General features: G+C 44.9%; 2 long non-coding RNA genes across 5 annotated transcripts in view; one reads left to right on the top strand and one right to left on the bottom strand.

Moving 5' to 3' along the window:
- The window catches only part of LOC102160872, a 148914-nt gene that overhangs the window by 36628 nt on the left and 89858 nt on the right, over positions 1-22428 (bottom strand). The gene's annotated exons all lie outside the window — the stretch shown is intronic.
- Positions 10614-21193, top strand: LOC102161047. Of its 3 annotated transcripts, none has more exons than XR_002341745.1 (3): positions 10614-12953; positions 13380-13458; positions 20682-21193. It is a non-coding gene; the product is annotated as an uncharacterized LOC102161047 (long non-coding RNA). The 3 variants fall into 3 exon arrangements; XR_002341744.1 differs by lacking the exon at positions 20682-21193 and adding an exon at positions 18711-20673; XR_002341743.1 differs by lacking the exon at positions 20682-21193 and having other exon boundaries at positions 13380-14621.

Genomic DNA, 22428 nt, shown 5'->3' with positions numbered 1-22428 from the left:
TCTGAAGACAGATGTGAAGGGGAGATAGAACCAAAAAATTCAAAGTCGTTTGAAGTATTAAAAGTAAAACTATTTAAAGGAAAACATTAGCTTTTAAACATAGCAAAAACAAATATCAGTAAGACATCCTTCTTTCATTGGAAAATGATTGTTACAAGGCTTTATACATATTTTTAATTCCCTAGGGTGAGTGCCTAGGAATGGGAAGGCTGGATCTCATGCTTGTGCATAAGAAACAGCCAAACAGTTTTCCAAAACTATCATTCTGCATTCCTAAAAGCAACGGAGGAGAATTCCAGTTGCTCCAAATCCTTGACAACACTTGGTAGTGTTAGTCTTTAATTTAAGCCATCTTAGTGAATGCATATTGGTTGCTTACTGTTAGAATAATTTGCATTTCCCTAATGATTAATGATATTGAGCATCTTTGCATAAACATATTTGCTCTTCCTAGATCTTCTTTTGGAAAGTGTCTAAATTGTTTAATTTATTGCCCATGGCGGGGGGTTGTTAGTCTTATTGTATTCTATGAGTTTTTGATCAGTTATATGTTTTGCAAATATTTTCTGCCAGTGTGTAGCTTGTTTGTTCATTTCCTTAAGAGTGTCTTAGTCAAGAGCAGAAGTTTTAAATCTTGATGCAGTGAAATCTTATCAGTTAGCTTTTTTATGGTTTCTGCTTTTTATGTCTTATTTAGGAAATCTTTCCCTAATCTAAGGTCACAAAATTTCCTACTATGTTTTCTTCTAGAGGTGTTATTGTTTTAGCTATTGTAATATTCATTTCGGGTTAATTTTTGTATATGGTAAGATAGGGATTGAGGTGTTCCTTTTTGTTTTGTTTTGTTTTTTGTTTTATATAACTAGCTTATTGTTCCAGCAACATTTGTTGAAAAGACCACTCTTTATTCATTGAATTACCTTGTGCTTTTGTCAAAATCAATCCACAGCCTGACAGGCTTTTCAACCCAATTGGACTAACTGATTGAAAAATTTTTATGGAGATGTAAGGGATCTAAAATAGCCCAAACAATTGTGTGTGGGGGGAACCCAACAACTTTTGAAGCCTTATTTTACTGGACCTACCATCTCTCAACTTTCTTCCTCCACTTTTAGCCCTTCAAACAAAATCCTCCATGCCCAGCAAGGCAAATACATTCTAGAAAAAAATAGTGACTATTGTTAACATTATTGAATGTTTCTTAATAATAGATATGCCAGTCTATCTGTTCTGAATATTGATTGGCCATTTCAGGGCACAAATGGAACTCTCTGCTTATCATCTTACAGTCATGAAAACTGAGACAGGAAGTGATTTTATCTGGTCATGTACCAAGGAAGTGGCGGCTGGGCTCAAATACCATGATCCTGAGGTCATCTCTATGCAAGTTCCCATAAATTGCTGATTCAGTGTTCATTCATTCAGTCAAAGGAGAAACTGCTTTCAAGAGGCAATCATCAGTCCATCTGAATATAGCAAAGGATGAGTTCAATCAAAATGGTAACACTAGCGGCCCTCCATAGACTCTGTGTTTGAAAAGAAACATCACAAGGTTTCTAGAGAGTACTTCTTCCTAGTAATGTTGTGGCTTTGAGTTAAGATTTTGGCAAGAGAGGCTGTCATGGAACACTGGGAGTCTTCTCGGGAGGTATTTCTGCAAAGTCCCTGGGAAGGTTAATGAATGTATGTTTCCAAAGGATGCTGGTGTGTGCAAAGGGGGGTATGCAATCCATCACCTCAAAGCATAATCAAAGGCATAGTGGGAAGAAATATAATTATAACTTATACTTACTCTTAGAGTCCAGACCTCACCCTTGCAACCGCCCATTTCAAAATCAAATGAAAACGAAAGCAAATCTGCTATATTTCAGACACAACAGCCTTGGATTTATGAGTGAGAAAGTTGATGGGAGGGGGTGGTCTATGGGGAAGACTTAATTGTAGGACTGGAAGACTCCACTGAGTAAACCACTCCAAGCATTACAGAATCCAGACCCAGCCCTATTAGCGGAATGGTCTCCTGATTTCCAGAAACACAATAATCCATCAGGGGAGAAAAGTTTGTTCTGCTAACTAAGACTGTACTCCTTACTGATTACAGTTCAATAGCATTCCCACGTATTTGGAGATAGATGACACATTTATTCTCTCTTCTTTAATAAATACTCTGCTCTTAGGAGAAAAAACCTTCAGGGACTGAATCTCAGGAGTCTACTGTTAGCCCAAATTATCCTTCTGTTCTGGTAAAGATGCCAGGACTGGAAGAGGTATAGTTTTTCACAGCTCCAGGACACAGGTACAAAATTAAAGTCTCTGAAACATGCCACAGGGACAAGGGAAGGTTTCCGGCAGTAAGAGGGACCATGCCTCACTGACATCACACATCAGGGTCACTCAGAGACAGAGCCCCTGGGATCTACCTAGACTTGTCATAAAATGTGTTACCATCATGTTTTCTGAACCCTCCTTACTTCCACTATAATCCCAGTAAGTTCTGGACGTCCACCTCAAGAAGGTCAAGATGACTTTTACTCTGTAACACTCATATCCTATGTTGTGTGAAGGTAAATGGGCCACTGGAGTGTCCCCCAAGTGACCAAGTGAAGAATGTGTCCTAGGGGAGAATTGTCTACTGGGAACCCTGGGATTTGGGGTAGAAAACAGCAGAGAAGGACCCTGTCACATTGGCTATAATTCTAGTCCACACCTCTAGGTGTCCAGGAACTCAAACAGTCCTTTGGCCAAGCAGTTAGCATGCAGGTAGACAGGCAGCAGTATTTTCATCATGTGTCTGTGGCTGCAGTGGTCACAGAGCAGAGGCAGCCTCTGGCTAGTACTGTTCCCTCCACAAGCAGAGAAGGCAAAGCTGCTGGTCCCCATGGGGGCTAGTGTCCCTTCCTAGTGGCCCCCAACTAAGACTGTGTCCCTATGGCTTCCCCATCGGTGATTTTTACTTAGTTTGGCCTGGTAGAATTTTCCATGTATGACTTTTCCAGAAATGACCAAGAGAACCTTAGAGAGGTTGTGATCACTAGGAAAATTTTAAGAGAAAGTTTTCTAAGTCAATTTCCATTCCTTGCCCAGATAGCTGCCCCCCCCCCCCCAACTCCAACACACACACACACCAACAACAGATCCACAGAGTTTGCCAGTGAGTAAGGACAGGGGAAACCGTCCTGAAGCCAAACCTATTTTGGGAGATTGTCACCTAGATTGCTTATATCCAAGTTTTTCTCCTTTGCCAAGAGGTGCTTGACGAATTTTAAATACGGCACCAAGATATCATCATAGAACTTTGAAAGGGGCCAGATTGTTTGAACAGGGGCTAAGGAAAAATTAGAGGAGGGGGTGCTAAGGAAATCCCTGACCCATGCAGTCAGAGCAGGCTAGGCTTCGATTTTCTCCTCGAAAGTATGCAAGGCTAATTGCCTCCACCCACAGTCATTTTCTAAGCAGCAAATTAAGAAGCTTAAAAAGAAATAACCCTCAGTCACTGTGGATTAGTGGATGAGCAACTTGGTAGTGTAAGCCCTTGACTGATGTGATACAGAGCTAAATGTGAGCGCTGGAGGTGGAGCCCATGCTGTCTCTGAATTGCAGCCCCTCAGCCTGAACTGAGAAGGAGCAACTCGGGGGGTTTTCTGTGAGCCTCACTAAGGAGGAGATTTATGCAGAGGATTTTCCAGGCAGCCCAATCAGCCACTTGAAGATCACCAGGGGCTGTTCCTAACATTGTTGTCATCCAGCAGATTTAGGTCAACGGCACTTAAATGGAAAGTTTGGGATTTTGGCGTTGATCTTAAAGGAATTGAACAAGTTCTTCCCCTAAAGTCATTCTTCCTCATCTGGATGTGGTGCAGTCGAGATGAGGACAGAGAAATCCTGCAAGGACTGGGTTGCTGGGAGAGTTCCTTTGTGCTCTTTGGGCCTGTCTTTGCTGGTACTTTCCTGCCCCTGAGTTTCCATAAATGTGGCCCTAATAATAAAGGCTAACATTTATTGGAAATTCATTTTGTGGTGGCTTCCGTTTGGGCCTCACATGTACTTTTTAAAATCTTTACAACCACTCAACACAGTAAATACTACAGTTATATCCATTTTACAGATGGAGAAACAAAGTTATGGCGATGTTACATAACCCACCCAAGAGTTCATAGCTCCTGGAAGAGACGGCAAAGAGATTTCACCAGCGCTTGAGGTCTTGATCACAAGGTGTGTTTTGAGATTTCTATTTTGGACCCTCCAGCAGTCTCATCTGCTCCTAAGGAACTACACTGCTCTCCCGTGAGCACACATCCACGTCTACACGAGCACCCTTGTTTGTGCATGTCCCTTGGCCTTTTTGCACCTCCATTCTCAGTGCTCTGTCTACCTGCTGCCCAGAGTGAGCTGAAATGCACCTACAAACTTGCTTTCTATCTTTAAAATGTTTATTTTGTGATTTTTTTTTTAAAGAGACAGTACAATGAATAATCAAAGCTAGCACTTGTTTGTGTGTGCTCTGTGCCAGCCACTGTTCTAAACACAATAGATGCATTAACGCCTTTAATAACCTGATAACCACCTTCGTTTTAGAGGAAGAAGCAAGGCGATTTCAGTTGGTGGGTCGGGAAGCTGGGTTTTAGATTCAAGCACTCGGCCTCGGTTCCCACATCCTCAAAGCTGAGGCCTACTGTCTTTCTACCATTTTACATCAGACTCCCAGCCCTCTGCCCCCGCCCCATGCTAAAAACCCTGGTGTCAGGCACTAATTCTTCCCCCCCTCTCATCAGCTGTCAGATCCTTTGCTTACTCCTTCCTCACACCTTCCTGCACACAATCCATCTCTTTCATTACCCCCTCTCTGTCACCACATGGTACCAGATCCTCCCTAGTCTTTACTAGCTTACCTAGGCTACCTCTCACCTGGCTGGCCCACCTCCAATCTCTCCCACTCCAATTCATCCTAAGTATTGATGACACCTCACTTTTCCTAAAACTCTGATTTGTATACATCTTACTCTTCCTCAAAAATTCCAAACATCTATTGACCAGTGTTCAGAGTTTTAAAAAAAATCTCCATGATTTACAAAAGGAGTCAGCAATCTATGGCCCATGGGCCACATCTCTGGCTCAATACCTATTTTGTTTACCCCATGAGATAAGAAGGGTCTTTTATAATTTTAATGATTTTTTTCCAACTTCAAAGATGACTATTTTGAGAAAATGTGAAAATGATATAAAGTTCAAATTTCTGTACCCCAAAATAAAGTTTTATTGGTACACATCCCACTCTAATATTTCACTCATTGTCAGTGGCTGTTTTGAGCAGAGTAGAACAGTTGCAATGGAGACCAAAAGGTCTACAAAGCCGAAAACTACTGTCAGGCCCTTTACAGAAATATTTTGCCAGTCTCTATGAGAAACAGTATTTTTCTTCTCAGTCTCACCTACCTAGACAAATCAGTATTCTTAGATCTTCTTGAAGATACATCAGCACTTTTCTGTCTTAGGACTTTGTCTTTGTTCCTCTCATTCTTTGGCTTAGATCAGGGACGAGCCAACTTTGTGGGTAAAGGTTCAGGTAGCAAAACCAACGGAGCTCTCATGCTCTGCTAACTTGGGTATAAACTGGTGCAAATACTTTGTATGCTCCTTAGTACTCACCACTAGAACTGGACATACATGTGCCTTACACAACGGAAATTACACCTCTGGGTATATACCCAACAGAATTTCTTCCATATGTGCACCAGAAGACAAACGGTCATCAGAGCATTATTCATAAAAACCAAAAATGAGAAAAGACCTAAAATGCTATCAATGGGGAAAAACAACATAAGTTACTGGGGTGCATTTATTTAACGAATACTGTACTACACTAAAAAAGGAGAAAACTATGGTTGTACACAATGACATGTATAAACTCCACATACGTAATGCTGAACAAAAACCAGACCCCCAAAAGGACATGCTATATGATTCCATTTAGTCTAAAGTTCAAAATCACGTGGAACAAGCCATGAGGTTGGAAGCTAGGCTACTGGGATCACAGAGGCCCAGCAAGCAGAGATTTGTGCACAGCCGTTTTGGGGGCATGCTCGGGGAGTCAATCTCATCCCCTGTGAGGGAATGCAGGAAGCTGGACAGGTCAGAAGGAGATGGGGAACTATGACAGAGTCACAACAAAGGTGGTCTGGAACTGCTACTGTCCTTTGGAGTCATAGTGGGTTGGGTCAGGGGGCCAGGCCTTTATGATATGCTCCATGTCAATCAGTCACTGGATGTGGGTTGCCCTTGGGGAGGGTACATGAACTTGGATAAGGCTGGCTCTCTTTATTTTTAGGAAGTCTGGGAGGGGGATTAGGCTGAGTGGTGTTGGTTACTAAGTTTCTCAGTAGCTGGGGGAATGAATGCTTTCTATCTAGAGGGGTTCTGGGAGAACCCCCTCCCAAGCATCCACTACTAGGGTTGTCATCTCAGTAACCAGGAAGGGGCATCAAGGCAGGGGGATTCTGGGGTACTGGTGATGCTCTATTTATTTCAGTGGTCATTACATAGGTGTTTTTAAATTGTAAATATTTATAGTCATGGTTTTTGCAATTTCTATGTTATACTCTATGTCAATAAGAAGCTTATTTAAGAATGAAAGGAGGTAGGGAGCAAGAGTGTCAGTGTTTGCTGAAGTCAGAAGGAGGAGGACAGCAAAGCGTTGCTTGGGTTTCACAGCATGGAGGTTCTGGTAACCCCACTGACAGAGGTTTCAGAGTGGCAGCTGGCCTGGAAGGGGTGTATGGTGAGTGATAATAGAAAGAATGGAGACAGTGAATGTGGGTGACTCTTTTGAGATGTTTGCCTGAAAATGGTGGTCTTTGGGGAGGGAAGAAGGGACCCAGAGAAGAAGATGTTTTAAATGGAAAATACTGGACCCTCTTGAAGATCTGCTGGGAAGTATCCATTGAGAGGAACTGGTCATATATATTGGAAAGACAAGGGATGGTTGATGGGGTGTGGTTCCTAAGACTGTGAAAGGAAATGGGGTTCAAAGCACAGGGTATTGGCTTTAAATACAAGGAAAGCATTTCCTAGCTCCAATGGCCCCAACTATTCAGGCCCCTCATCTGGTCCTTAGCACATGATACCCCATGTTGGGGTATGATTTTTATCTTTCAATAAAATCCTGTTAAGAACCATGACAATGAGCTTTTGCATCCCCATGGATTACTTAACACAATGCTTTGTATGCTGTTGGTGCTCAATAGGTATGCTAGGGTACTAGATGATGGCAATGATGCTAGAAATAAGGATAAAAAAGGAGCATTTCCATTTGTTCAGACCTGATATGGAGCTTAAAGCAAAACAGATTAAAGAGAATTCCCTTCGAATAAACTCTGACATTTTTCAGATGTTTGCTTTCATTTACAGTGTTTGCATCTGAAAATGAGATGAAAGGGTCAAGGCAGTGACTAAGGGAGCCATCCCAAGTTATGCAATTAGGAGAAGACATAATTCTCTCTTTGATCTCTTATCAGGATTATGATATCACCTACTCCTACTCTTGAATATGCTTTCAGGATTCAGAGAAAACAAGCTCAGAGAACATAAGCAACTTGTCCAAGGTCACCCAGCTTTGGGCAGAAGCAAGCTGAGCATCCAGGTCTCCTTCCCCAGCAGCTCCAGAGCCTGCCTGCCTGAGCTGACCATGTGCTCCAGATGGGCTGCACGTGCTGTGGTGTGAACATGCCAGCCGGGAAACCTGAAATGTGTGTTTGATCAATGCAGGCAAGAACTCAGTCCTTGGTGAAAATCTACTTTTCCCTTGGACTTGTCTCTCCAGACATATTTGTATTGCGATGACAATTAGTAATTACATGGAGTCTTTCAACCTCAAAGACCTCCAACTCCTTTTAGATTATAAATATACTGGTGCCTTCTGTTTGGCTTCTTGAGTCATTCTGCAGGCTCAAGCATCAGGAAGGTGGCTAGCTATGGGCCATCCACTGCTGGAGTGTGGGTAGAAAATCCAAGATTGAGAGAGAAAAATCTGTAGGCGAAAACTTTATGCTATAAACGTCTGGATATGTTGTCACAGATACTTCGGATCATAACATTTCAAGCGATTAGTGTTCTACATAGTTTGATTACAGATTGCAGTTAATTTTCTCCTCACCTTTTCTTTATGTCAGCAATAGTACAATTAGGTGAAAAATGAGAAGGGTGTGCTTTGTATTTTCTCTGGGTCTGAATCTCACAGCATCTTGCTGTTAACCCTTTCTTCCCTACTAACTTGGCTTTCTTCTTTTGAAATCTAGTTGGGATGATTTATGGAGAGCACACAACAGCCCCAAACACCTCGGCACTTTCCATGGCAGGTGTTCTGAAGCCCGACTTCATGTCCCCTCTGCTCACCTTCAAGGTCACTGCAGCTGAGATGAAGAGTTGCTATATGCAGACAGCGTCCCACCTCAAGCACCCACAGTCTCTGCCTTTCTTGGCTTCCTCCTGCCTGAGGGCTTTCTGCACCAAGGATGCTTCTAAGCCTTCCCAGAACAGTGTGAAGTCTGACAGCTTTAATTCTCAACAGTAAGCCAAAGGAGTTGGAGGAGAAATAACCCCAGCTCCTAGCTCTGCTGGGATAGTTCTGGAATGCACTCTAAATATTCCTCAGATCATCCTAGTGCGATAAGCTTAGGAAATAACGTGCAGCTCTCCTTGCTTCTCTTCTCACCTCCCTACCCTCTCAGGTGTGTCACCTGGACTCAGGTCCTGAGTCCCTCATCTCAGTGTCTGCTTCTGCCTGGTTCCTGTCCAGAAACACTTCCTAAGTCTATGTTTTTCAAGGTGTCTGCCATGAATTCAGTGTTGGACCCAACCAGCATTTTCAAACAATAGGAAATAGTAGTGTGCATCCCCATTAGTGAGTGTAAGGACTATATCATGGACACTTTGGTTTGGCTCCACAGATGAATGTACACTGGGTCATGATAAGAATTTATTTCTTCCTGTGCATCGTGGTCAACAGAGTTTCTAAGTGCTTTTGACATTTTACTTGTTAAAAGCCAATATAATTTCAATAAGGGAAATGAGATCAGAGAGAGGAAGAAAACAGCATCTGAATTTGGAAGTGACATGTCCCATAGGATGAAGACATGGAATGAGCCTGGCCGCCAGCTTTAGCTTTGCAGCAAATGTGTTGCGTGGTGTGCAGCAGGTCCTGTAGCCCCCACGTTTCCTTTTCCACATTTCTAAATTGAGAGGCTTCTAGGAGAATAAAGAAGATTGTTTTTTTTTCCTCTTCTCCTCTTAGGTTCATTGGCAGGGGCTTTGCAAATGAGACCAACAAAGGACAGATTAACAGGAGAAAAACAATCAGAAGTTAATTAATGTGTGCCTCTGAGCATCCCCATGGGAAACCTCAATGGTGAGTAGCTCACAGGGCTGGTTAGAACTTGGGCTTAGATAGCATCTTAACAAAAGAACAATCAATCTGTAGAGAATCACAAGACAAAGAAAGAAGGCTTTAGGTCTCTAGGGGCAACAGACTCTGGGAAGGTAGATATAAGAGGAAATGGAAGATAAGGGTTGCTTTTCAGGAGGTTTGTTCTGTAGCTGCCTCCGGTGTTGGTATCCTTCTGGATTGCTAAGGGCCTGGAATTGTCTATGGGGATTAAGAATTGTCCTGCCTTTCCTTGTAGAGAGGGGGAGGCCGGAGAATTTCTCTTGTGTCTCTTTCTTCTCAATTGCCTTCAGCTCAAAATAGGCTTTATGCCAGGGTGGCACACTTGGGGCAAAGTTTCCCCATCCCTTCAAGCGCAGCCAGAGGATCCATGGGATTCTCATCCGTTCTCATACCCTGGATGTCCAGGCCATTCAAGTGTTGCAGATGGGCATACACACCTGGGCTGCTGTTCCCCAGTCCTAGCTTCATGAGTGGTCCAGAGTACAGGGGCACAGAGGGAGAGTGAGCAAGAGCCCCTACCTGGAAATGCTCATTCTTACTACAGCCCGGGAGGGAAGGGCAGATGAGGGGGCCCACTGGGAAGCTGCACCGCCTCCGGGGCAGAATGGGACAGGGAGCTCAGGGCTGGAGAGTGGCTCCCAGAGGGCTGAGGTGGGAGAAGGCACAGGTGGAGGGAGGCAGGGGGCATCACCCCGGGGGCACTGGTGGGCAGTGCAGGGGCTCTGAGTTTGTCCTCCTCTGCCCTTGGCAGAGGGAGAGCCGCTTTGGAGGGAACTGGGCAGGGTGGAGGGCAGTACCTGGGGTGATAGGTACTGGTTGCTTGGATACTGAAGGAGAATTTTTTCCCCAAAATCACAATGCTCCCTGAGGTTAAGAGTTTTGTCCTTTTTCTTTTCTTTTCTTTCTTTTTTTTTTTTTTTTTTTTTTTTTGTCTTTTTGTCTTTTCTAGGGCCGTACCCGCAGCATATGGAGGTTCCCAGGCTGGGGTCTAATCAGAGCTGTAGCTGCCGGCCTACGCCACAGCCACAGCAACGTGGAACCCGAGCCGCATCTGTGACCTACACCACAACTCACGGCAACGCCGGATCCTTAACCCACTGAGCGAGGCCAGGGATCAAACCCGCAACCTCATGGTTCCTAGTCGGATTCATTAACCACTGAGCCATGATGGGAACTCCAAGTTTTGTCCAATTTTTTCCACACCATTGCCCCAACACCCCATCCTATCTCTAGCATGGGGTTTAGCACATAGTTAAGTTCAGCACATATATCTTATATGAGTATCAGGAAAGAGTACATACTACACACACACACACACACTCTCACTCACACACACACATACATTCTCTCTCACACACACACACACACACACACACACACGCACGCATACGCACGCACGCGCGCACACGCGCACACACGCCTGACTGTGTGACCCCCTCCTTTCCCCACCTGGGCTTTCCTGGGTTCTTTTCTCCTGTCTTTATTTCATGCCCTTACACACTCTGCTCAGTACTTAACCCTCCATGATGTTTCTTTTTTCTCCCTTTTCCATGATGTTTCCCTTTATTTTCCTAGGACCCCAGGAGGCAGGAAGCCTCATAGCTTGGCCCAGTGCAGTGATTTTGCTCTTGTGTTTCTGTCTTTTATTATTCATTCACTTAATAGCCAACCCTTCTTTGCTACTAGGTGGCTTTAAGGAATGAAGGAAAAAAAAAAGGACCCCAAATCTTTCCTTAGAGGACAGAAGAGATGGTTCAAATAAGAAGAATCCAAGGCAGCAAACCCCCCTCCAAAAAAACTCACAAAACCCTCACAAAAATGGGTATCCTACTAAAGAATATCATGATAATCCTGTGAAAAACAAAAATGGTAATAAGAGGGTAATACTCTCATACTTATTAAGTGACTACTGTATGTGAGGCACTCTTGGAAGAGCTTCGCATGTATTGACACATTTAATTACTAAAACGATGAAGCAGATGCTGTTTGTATCCTCATTTTATAGGGGAGGAGACTGAGGCACAGAGAGGTTGAGCGACTTGCCCATGGTTGCACAGATGCCAAAAATGTGACCACAGGACCTCAGAGTCTGTGCTTTCACGCAGGGCACTGTGACATCTCTCCTACCCGTGGGGCTGGAAGATCAGGGAAAGCTTCATGGAGGATGGGGCGTTGACCTTGAGAGAAAAGGCAGAGGTTGGGTGTTTGGAATTAGGGGCAAGGCATGCATTTCAGCTGAAGGGTAGGAGTGTTTTCCAAATGCCAGCACTCTGTGACAGCCTAAGGTCAGGGACTATGTGGTCTGTTTCTTTTGTGTGGCTTGATGTTGCCAAGACTAAGGCTCAGAGGATAAATGAATAAAATCTATTGTGTTTTACATGTAATTTTTCTAGTTTTCTTCTTTTTATTCCCCTCATGATGTTCAGCTGCAAATACAGGAGTTTGGGAAGCTCTGACCACCAGGCAGGAGAGAACAATGTATTCTGGGGATGCAGGATTTCCTCCTTTGGACCCACTTCCAATAGAAATCCCCACACACATCGTATCTTCCATCTGTCTGCTGAAACACAAAGATAAATGTCTTGACAAGAGAGCAAGGGAGAGGTTTTGACAACACCAAAGATGCTTGAAAGCAGAGAATCTTGTAGGGCTTAAGAAAGAAAGACTTTCATCTCTCAGATTCATTTCTCCGGGGAGCATTAACTGCCCCCAGACGAGTCACCACAATGCAGCAACCGGTAAAACTATTTTCCCTGTCTCCAAGGCATCCCTGAAGCACCAAGAGGCCAATTCCTCTCGGGGAGACATGCAAGTTACAAAATGCAGGGCAGGGAGGAAGCAGCAAGCAGTCAATTCGCCTGGAAAGAGCTGTGTGAGAATCATAGGTGTAATTTACTAGCTTTCAGTTGCCGCTTCAGAGGGGCAAAGTCCGAATACTTCTTAGGTATCGAAGTTGTGCTCCCCGTGGCGTGGCCCTAAAACATTTCCGTTGTATTATCAGGTTCTGTGCTGGGTCCACCGATTGCCTAATTACTCTTGCGGGGCTCCTTCTGCTCTCTCCCTTCCGTTTGCTGCAGCCAGGAATTATAACCCTGATTGTTCCAGACTGTTTCTCGGACATTCACGTGTTTCCCTTAACTGGAGAAGACACCGCGGTGCAGTCGCCTCCCTTCTGGGACTGGAAGATGAGATATTTTGTAAGTTTGTCTCATCCTCTGAAGCACACGGGGGGGATGCTTTCCCTTGACCCTTCCCACAGACTCTGTCCTCCTCCTCCGAATGCACAAACATTTCCTCTGCGTCCTATGCTCACCCCTAGAGCGATAAAGAATGGCAATCCAGCCTGAGATGAGTTTCCCCGCTGTGGTGCATCTCTTGAATATTAAACACAAGCTGTGTTTCTTCAATCCTCAAGTTTAGTAGAGGTGACTGGCCCCTGATTCCGAATGCATATGTATCCAAAGGCAGTAGAAATGTGTGTGTGACCAAGAGTCAAGTTCTGAGCTTCTATAAGGTAATTCCTTTTGCAAAGCACAGTGTGGGCTGGGGCCTGGGCACAGCCAACTCGGCCCTTTCAGGAGCCAGGTGGCTGGGGACCAAGCCTTCTGGTAAAGCACTGGGGAGACGCCCCAGAACAGGAGCTGGGGGGTGGGGTGCAGGCTGGGAGGGGACTGAGGGCTGCTTTCTGGGAATTCTTCACAAATCTCCCCCTGTGTTCTCCCAGCAGCTCTGGGGGCACATTCATACCCAGGCACTGGGGTCTCATTCTGCTTTTGGTTGACAAGATCACGTCACGCAGGTTCAGGGGAGTAAACCCAGGCAGAACCTCTCCCTGGGAACTGCCAACCAGGGACTTGGGCATCTTTACCAGCTGAGAAGAAGCTGGTGGAAACCTCTACTCCCTTCCAAGACACTCATCATTTTTCTTCTTCTTTCTTAGAGGGATGAGTGACTAGAAGTGACAATGAACTCTTCTTCACCAAGGTGCTTCACGGGGCTGCCTTCTGGTAACCTTCAGTGTAAGTTTGGCTCAAATACCACAAGCTCTGGTTTTCTTCCCCGTTTTTTAAACCAACGTTCATTGTTTTTATTTTCTCTTTCCTTGCATTTTCAAGTGTGCATTAGGCAAACATTACAAAAGCACTGATAAAATTCTAAGTAAAAGGCAAGGAAAACCATTCATGATCCCATCGCCCCAAGAACAGTCAAGCTGTTTGCAGATTTTCCTCACTCTCTTTTGCTCAGAGCCACGTGAATATACAACGTCACTGGCATAATTACAGCAGAGAGACATTTTGCATCCATTTATTCCCCTTGCACATCATATGGTAAGCCTTTCTCCATGTCATCACATAGCATTTATGTTTATCTTTCTAGTCTTTGCTTGCTCATCCCATTGCGTGAATATAATGTACATAATTGACGTAGCCACTTTCCTGCACTTAATCAATGTGAATGGCTTCCAGCCTCTTGCTGTTACAGGAAAGCACTGTGCTTTTCCCTCTGGAATTAGTTTCTCGTGATAACTTCCTCAGAGTTTCCTCTCTGTTTTTGCTTTGGATCCAGAGGTAAATGCTATCTTCCTGTTTACAATGTCTTTTGCGGTCTGAGGGCTGGGAGTCGGGGAACACCTCCTCCCCAGGTGTTCTGGGCCGTGGGAGATGGACGGGGTGGGAGGGGGGGCACAGGACTTTATAAAGAAGTGGAGAAAACGCAGTGTGCAGCTAATTAGCAAGTGCCATGAAGCAAGTCGGAACTTTATGGTTTTCCTAGAATTGATGACGGTTTCTAAGCAGGCCTGCCCGGTCTCTTGCAGGTGTGCATGGCCTTCAAGCCCATATGGTTTTCGGCTGCGCTGGGCCTCATTCTTTGTTTAGCCCGTGATCCTGTAACTGAATATCAGTTAATAACTTTTCATAATAACGTAGCTTGGATCAGCTTCGAGGTCCAGAGATCTGTCTTTTCCAGACTCCCGCTGCCTCTCTGGCACAGCTGCTGGGAGGGTGAGGGGGCCCTGGCTGTCCCCAGGGCAAGACCCACATCCCAGCTCAGGGAGGGCCAGCTGCACAGTCAGCAAGTAGAGAGACCAGTGAACAGAGCTCACCCTCCAGCAGTAACTTATCTCCTCTGAATCTGCCAAGAGGGTCCGGGTCCTGGGACTTTAAAAAAAAAAAAAAAAAAAGCCAAAGCCTTTAGCTGAAAAATATTTTAAGGCAGTTTCCAATACATAGGCCATCTCTGTCTATGTGACTTGCTCCACAGGCATCCCTGAGAGGCCCAAGGTCCCTTAGAGTCTTGAAAATGGCTAGGTCAGCTCTGTGACTGAAGGAATTCTCCATCAACTGTAGGATTTCCTCCTCGTTCGCCCTCTCCACCCTATCCCACCTTCTGCTTAAAGGGGTCCTGCCACCTGTCCTGCTGTCCCCTCTCCCTAGTGGCTGTGATCAAGGCACTGGATGGGAGCGGGCCCATCACAGCTGGGGTCTTCCTCCCCCACCATGCCCCGAGGCTTCACACTCTGCCCAGAAGGTAAGCGATGCCCTTGGACCGCAAGGACCAGCAGTCTCAGGGAGCTGGGGGTCCCACTCATCCTACTAGGATCTGCAGGATTATCAGAATCACCAGGAAACTGCTGACCACTACGTTTGCCTGGGCCCTATGGCAGATCCTCATGGCAGTTCGGCAGGGGTGAGAGCAATGAGGAGAGACATTTGTGAGCCTGGGAGTGTGTCCTTGCCATTGTTAGGGAGCAGAAAACACCCCCAAGGAGTACCTGCCAGAGACGGGGGAGCAAGGGGAAGCAGGAAGCTCGGTTTAACTTGGCTGTCACCTGGGAAGGAGAGACAGGGCTCGAGGAAGCAACAGGGAGATGGGTCGATGCAGCCTGAAGCCCTGCGTAGAAAGCAGAGTGATGGGGAGTCAGTCCAGGGCATGGAGGTGTCCCAGACTGGCCTGGCAAGAGGTCTTCACCCCTTCAGTGTTCTCATCCACTCGGCTGGACCCACCAGACACCCCTGCACCTGAGGCCTGAGAGCCAGGGAGAGAACTGGATTTTTCATCTTCCCTCACCCCATATCCCAGCATCCAGCACAGGTCCGGGGCCTGGCCATGCTCAACCAATACTTGCTGAATAATAAAAAGTATTACAATGCTTGAAGAACTTACAGTGACTTGGGAACTGTGCTAACCCTGTTACTCTTGTTCCTGCATTTAATCCTCACAGCCACCCTGGGTGGTGGATGCTGTTATTATCCTCATTTTAGGGATGATGCTGAGGCCGAGTGAGATCAGGTATTTGGACCAGGGTCTCACGGCTAAAGAGAGACGAGTTGGGGTTAGAACCCAGGCCACAGTGGTCCTGCTTTCAGGCTGTCATGGCCCATGTGGCCAGCAGGTTTTGTTACAAGAGTCAGCCCCCAAACTAAAAAGCATCACAAATTACACACACTGTTAAGTGTCCTTAGCGCCTGACCCTAACAGATGACATTATTCCTATGGAAAAATGTCCTCATCATTCCAAACATGAGGCTTAAGAAAATTCGACTGGTGCCTGGCCAAATGGATGAAGGCAGAGCACAATTTGGGCTTCTCAGTATTCCTAAATGCTATACTCTTGGATGACAATCCCAAGAAGTAAAGCCAAAAAAAAAAAAAAAAAAAAAAGCTTTGATTAAATAGTGTGTTGATTCTTAGAACATCTGCCCTCCATCCCTCCCAACCTGCACCCCTTCGCTCTCCTTGAGATAATCTGAAGAGCAACTCAGAGGTCTGATTGGCTCTGGCTAAGAACTGGTTGTGGCAGGACACAGGTCAAAGGGAGACTGTTCCCTGCCAGCCCTGGCATCGGTGCTATTTCCTGAATGACCAGCCAACTTTGGGGTTCAGTGTCCTCTCACTAGCCCCTGAGACCCTTCAGTGGGGACCCAAATGCTCACAGAGGCACCAGATCCAGCCAGCACCACTTCCTGGGAATCTTCCAGCAGGGACATGGGGGCAGCTTCCATGATTCTTGTGGACGTGAGAAAAGTTCACAAGCAAATGCCAGAGTGAGAAGGTTGTCCGCCTTGCTCTCTTCCACCTGGGGCCAAACACATCCATCTTCTTCAGTCTCTTCCTAGCTGGTGGGAGGGAGGCAGCCCAGAGAAACTCCTAACAAAGCACTGCTCTTAAGCAAGCTGACTTGATGGACACATTATAAGGGAGGGTGGCTCAGCCTTCAGAAATTCTTGACAGCAGGAAGTGAGAGGGAGTGAATCCAAAAGTGTGTCCGGGGTGTGGGGGAGTAGGGAGTCAGGGAGGCACCGAACCATTTTCACACTCAGAAGGGGCAGCCTTTTGCTCCCTAAGCAATGCAGCACAACACCAGCTGAAACAACAGGGACTCCCTGGCAACACAACTGTCCTCTTCCATTCACCTAAAACCTTTTCTCTGCCCTTGTTAGTAGATATGAGTGAATGTTCATTGGTCCCAGAATGATACACTAGCTTAAAAATGGCAGCAGTCATTGGTTTATGACAGAGGCAAACAGAATCTTCAAATAGTTCCTGCTCAATCTTCAGCCAAGATACAACCACCTTCTATCTCCCCATGGGTTTCTCTTCAGGTTGATATTAAGGCTCTGGGGTCCTTGGTTTTCCTCTCACCTCCCCAGCATTTTTCAGAATTGGATTTTCTCTGCCCTACTGTCCAGAACAGGAAAGAGGTCTACTTTTGAGTATGCATTTTGTAACCAGCCACATTATCAAGTTACCTTATTTTATTTGTCAGGATTCAGAGCCCTTATGTGACTCCCTAACCTTTTGTGACTTAGCATCCCAGGAAACTCTGATAATATATTTCCATTTTGAATGTAATTCATTTTATACGCCAATATATATACATGTGTGGGTTTCCATAGGCTTTAAATTCAAAGTTTACTTTCGGTGTTTACCATGTCATCAGGATATGCCTACATGTGGATTTTTTTTCCTGCAAATAATTTGTATCCTTTTGATTAGAAGCCTCAAGTCTTTCTCCAGGGACATTATTACTGTTCCCCTTTTTACACTGTCCTCTGTGACGCCTATAGGGTGGCTTGATGTGTAACTTTATTCTTTTCCTGTGAAAAGTGGACAAATTTCTCATAGTTCTCATTTATTAAGTTCAGTGTCCGGCTTGCTGTGTTTATCTCTAGCCCCACCACTTCACCATGAATTTGCTAATCTCTGAAAATCTGAAAGCAGTCCCTGATAATCTCATATTATGGCTTTAGGGATCTCTGCCCACGGGTCTCATAGTTTTTCTAAGTGCTTCCCTGTTTCTTGGAGGTGGGCTCATCTTAGCTCTGAATCTAAGAACAGCCCTTTGGAACAGCCTTATCTTTTGCTATGTCCAGCGAGCTTTCATCTTCCCTCCCTTCCTTTCTTCCTTTTCAACCTCAGGGGGATGTCTCTGCATGTCTAATATTAGATATGGAGATAGATTTTATCAGAGTTTTAGAAGGTACTTGTCCAAATATTCCAGTCCCAGACTAAATAGGAACACTGAAAGTTTAGGTTTTCTCTAGTCTGTCTGTGAAGCACAGGAAGAAAACGAGATCAGAAAAGAAGCCACGGGCAGGTGTGTTTTGACCCCCAAGAAGCATTTCTTGTGCACACATGCTCTGACACACTGAAACTAATGGCCCTTACTTCTGTGTGTTGTGCGTGCATGTCCAAGGCAGACAGAAGTTCCTGGGCCAGGAATCGAACCCACACCACAGCAGTGACAACCCCAGATCCTTAACCCACTAGGCCACCTGGGAACTCCTAATGGCTCTTGTTTCTAAGTGAGGTGGATGCCCTCTTGAATAGATGGCTGAAACAATGGCAACGGCCCCTTTTTTCTGGTCTTCCAGGTCATACCAGGTGACACTGTGGTGTGATTCCCAGGCTGAGCTGCTTCAGATGTGCAGTTGAGATTTTCCCAGACCTGTTTGCTCCTGACTCACCCCACTCCTTGCCCCTGTTCCACCAGCCATGAAAGTGTATTTTGACTTTGTTAGTAATCATAGTCTCTTCTTTCTAGGTATGTTTTTCTGTCACATATTTTAAAAATGGCCCATGCCATCCCCACCCAAAATTTTCTAGCCCTTACAATCACTCAAGGATGAGTAGTTCCCTTCCCCTTGAAAATGAACTGGCCTTTATGGACAGAATACAGTTGAGGTGACATGGCATGACTTCTGATGCTAGGACATAAAAGGCAACATAGCTTCAACCTGTTTTTCTCTATCTTTTCATGCACCTTGAGAGCCCTGAGCCAACTTCTAAGAAGTTTTCTGCCCTAAAGCCACAGTGCTGGAGAGAGAGAGAGGATGTGCCAAGAATACACAGCCATAGAGGTGCCCTGGGACGCCACGAGTCCTCCCAGCATGTACCATGGGACACGAGAGGGAGCTTTCAGATGATTCCATGTTCCAGCCTTGAAGATGCTCCAGCCAATACCCAGTGGAACAGGGATAAGTTGATCCCACCAAGCTTTACCTCAAATGCAGATTCAGGAGCAAAATAAATGTTGTTGGTTTAAATCACTAAGTTCAGGCTGCTTAGTCACACAGTCACCCAGTAATGAGTGGAACACATTTAACTTGCAGGCGGGGACTTCTTCAACCCCATCCATTTGCATATATTGCAAACATTTCCCAAAATGCCTGGGCTTTCAAGTTACCCTTCCCTGGTTCATATGATATTTTCTTTAATGTATTTTTTATTTCTTATTCATATAAAAATATTTTTTATTCTCATTGCTCATTTTATTAAAATTGTAGGTAAAGAGGAAAATATGGCTTCAAATTGCCACAGAAAATAGAGATTTGGCTTCCAATTCAGACACTGTGTTATATGCTTAAGTCCCCATTCTTTATTCACGTGACAGTATAAATGAATTTATCAGATCAGCCATTGTCATTAGCCCAGCTATTACACTCTTTGGCCCGACCTGTGTGTATACATGATATTAATAATTTGGGGGGATTTTATGTGTTCATATGTTCAATTGATAGGATAAACTATGCCTAAATGTTGTTAATCCAGCAAGGCAGCTCAGCACAAAATAACCAGAGCAGAGTGCTACCTAAGGATAAGTAACAATAATAATGCCCTCCCAATTTCATGTGGAATCAACAGATTCTCAAATCACCAGAATCTGCATATAGAATGTCAAAAGCAAAAGATTAAAATTCCAAAAATATGACAGTTTTGTAAAATGGGCAATAGTTGATCATCTTCCATCTGGGTTGACAGATGATCTGAAGTGTTGAAAATATTCCTGAACATGCTCTGTTACAGAGGATTTGCATTGTCCTCTTGTCCTCGTTGGTTTCTAGATGTTGAGCCCTGAAACATTCTTTTCCTCATCCTAATGGGCATGTTCTTTTTTGCATTTCTTCTTTTAATGACAACATTTGAAGAGTCTTTGGGGGAAATAAGATCTCTGGTGAAGGTGGGAGAGGCAGAGAGTCACTGGCGATGCAAAGAGCACAGGTGCAGAGGCTGGACTTGGGACGAGGTCTTGGCACTGCCACTTCCCGGCTCATGAACATGGGCAAGTTACCATCTTGGAGCGCCAGTGTCTTTCTCTGAGAAGTAGGCATAATTATACATATCATTTTGCTCAGGCTGTCATAACAAAGCACCATAGACCTGGTGGGTTAGACAACTGAAACTTATTTTCTCATGGATCTGGAGGCCAGAAGTCCAAGGTTGAGGTATCAGCTGGACTGGTTTTTTTCTGTGGCCTTGCTCCTTGGCTTGCAGATGGCCGTCTCCTCCCTGTGTCTTCATGATCCTCCCCCTGTGCCTGTGTCCTAATCTCCTCCTCTTTCAAGGACACCAGTCATGTTGGATTAGGCTTCACCACAATGACCTCATTTCAACTCAATCACCTCTTTAAAGACACTCTCTCCAAATGCAGTCACATTCTGAGCACTGAGGGCTAGGGCTTCAACATATGAATTTTGAGAAGACGGAGTTGGGCCCATAACTCCTATCCTAAAAAAGGTGTTTTGAGATATTGTAAATGAAGTTTCTATACACAATAAAGATGCTAAAAATGTTAGCTCTATTTCTTCCTTTTCTCAGCTCGAGATTCCTTTGTCCAGGGTGGTAGAAAGGAATGTATTTCCTTTATCTTCAAATTAACTTACCCTCTTTTTCTTCCCAAGAAATTATTTGTGACAAATCATGGGAAGATAATCTATCTTAATATTTTTCTTTTCCAAAGATACTACGTTATTAGTCTCAAAAGGAATTTCAACAATTTTCTTCCTCTCTTCTGGAATGTCAACATGATGTCTGGAATGGCAACAGCCACCCTGAGACTAGGAGATGACCTTGAGGATGGAAATCCCATATAAGGCAAAGGCGTGAAAAACAGAAGACACTCAAGGCACAGAAGACATTGTATAGATACCTATCAACTTTGGACAGCCTTCCTCAGGACTTCATGATATATGACGGGAGGAAAAAAACCCCAAAACCACAATGCTCTATATTACTTATGCTACTGTTATTTTAGCCCCAAATAATTCCTAACTGATGTGGAATTTGAGATCAGTGGCAAAATTTAGGGTGCTGGTGAATAAACTAATAGGTTTCAAAGGAAACTGGCTTCACGTCCTTCAAAGCTTACTTTGCATGTCTTCATGTTGACTGCCGTTGAGAGCACTATTGTGTGGGCTCATGCACCTTAATCTGTTCCAGAAAGTTGGGGAGGGAGGGGTGGGCAGGACTGGAGTGAGCGTGGAGGCCAGTGCAACGAGATAAAGTCAATTGACTAGGCAGGAGCTGGATCACACACAGTGTAGCAATTCTCTGTAAGAATTTGGAAATTGCTCTAAGTGAAATGGAGAGCCATGATCTGATTTTTTAAAATCCCGGCATTGCTTAAAGAAAGGGTTGTAGGGGTGGCAACAAGTGGAAAGGATGAAAGCCTCTTTGGGAGACTAGTGATTTGGTAACGGAGGAGGTGATGTGGACTAAGGTGGTGACAGGGGCAGTGCTGAGGGAAGAAAGACACGTTTTGGAGGTACCACCACCAAGATTTGCCGACTCTTTGGATGTAGAGGTTGGCGGGGCCAGGGATGACTTGCAATCATCTGGTTTAAATAACTGAGCAGCTGGGTGGCAGCAGAGATGGGGATGGCAGAGAGAGATCTGGGTAGCAGGGTCGGGGGGTGGAAGGGGGCGATTGGGTTCAGAGCTTTGCTTTAGATATGGAAAGTGTGAGATGCCCGAGATATACAAGGGTTAATATTGACTGAGTGGTTGGCCATCTGAGTCTAGACGTGAGAGGTAAAATGCAAGCCAGAAACAAAAATTTTGGAGTCATGGCTGTAAAACGGCATCAGAAGCCATGAGATTAGATGAGAGCACCTCAGGAAATAAATGTGGATGGAGGAGCTGTTCTGGACTGAAATCTGAGGAGCTCTAGTCTTTAAAAGCAGATGGAGAAGGAAGATTCAAGAAAATAGTCTGGTAAGGAGTGGCCAGTGAAGTAAGGGGGAAAATGGGAAAGCGGCATCCTGGAAGCCAAGGAAAGAGACAACAGGGAGTGATTAACCACATGCAATCCTGTCGCTAACTTCAAGTCAGAACACTAAAGAGCTCATGGGATTTGGCAAGATGGTGGTCACCTCTGCCGTTGACAAGAGCACATCCAAGAGTGAATGGGAGGTGATGACATGAAGGCAGTGGGTCGAGGTCATTCTTTTGCGTTTCCCTCTGAAGGGAAGCAGAGGAATGGAGCTGCAGTAGATGGAGATGCGGGATCAAAAAAGGATTAAAAAATTTGGTAAAAACTGAACATATTTGTATGCTGATGGGGGGTAGTCACTAGAGAGAGACGGATCATAACAGAGAGAGAGAATAATGGAAGGAATGAAAGCCCCAGAGAGCTGGGCCAGAGTATAAGTTCTAGGGCATAGGTAGACTGATGGGAAAAGAGACAGGGTTTTATTTTAATTCTATTG

The sequence above is a fragment of the Sus scrofa genome, chromosome 2 (genome assembly GCF_000003025.6).
Source record: "Sus scrofa isolate TJ Tabasco breed Duroc chromosome 2, Sscrofa11.1, whole genome shotgun sequence".
Lineage (NCBI taxonomy): Eukaryota > Metazoa > Chordata > Mammalia > Artiodactyla > Suidae > Sus > Sus scrofa.
The sequence above is the reverse complement of the archived record's forward strand: the minus strand, read 5'-3'. Positions and strand labels throughout refer to the sequence as shown.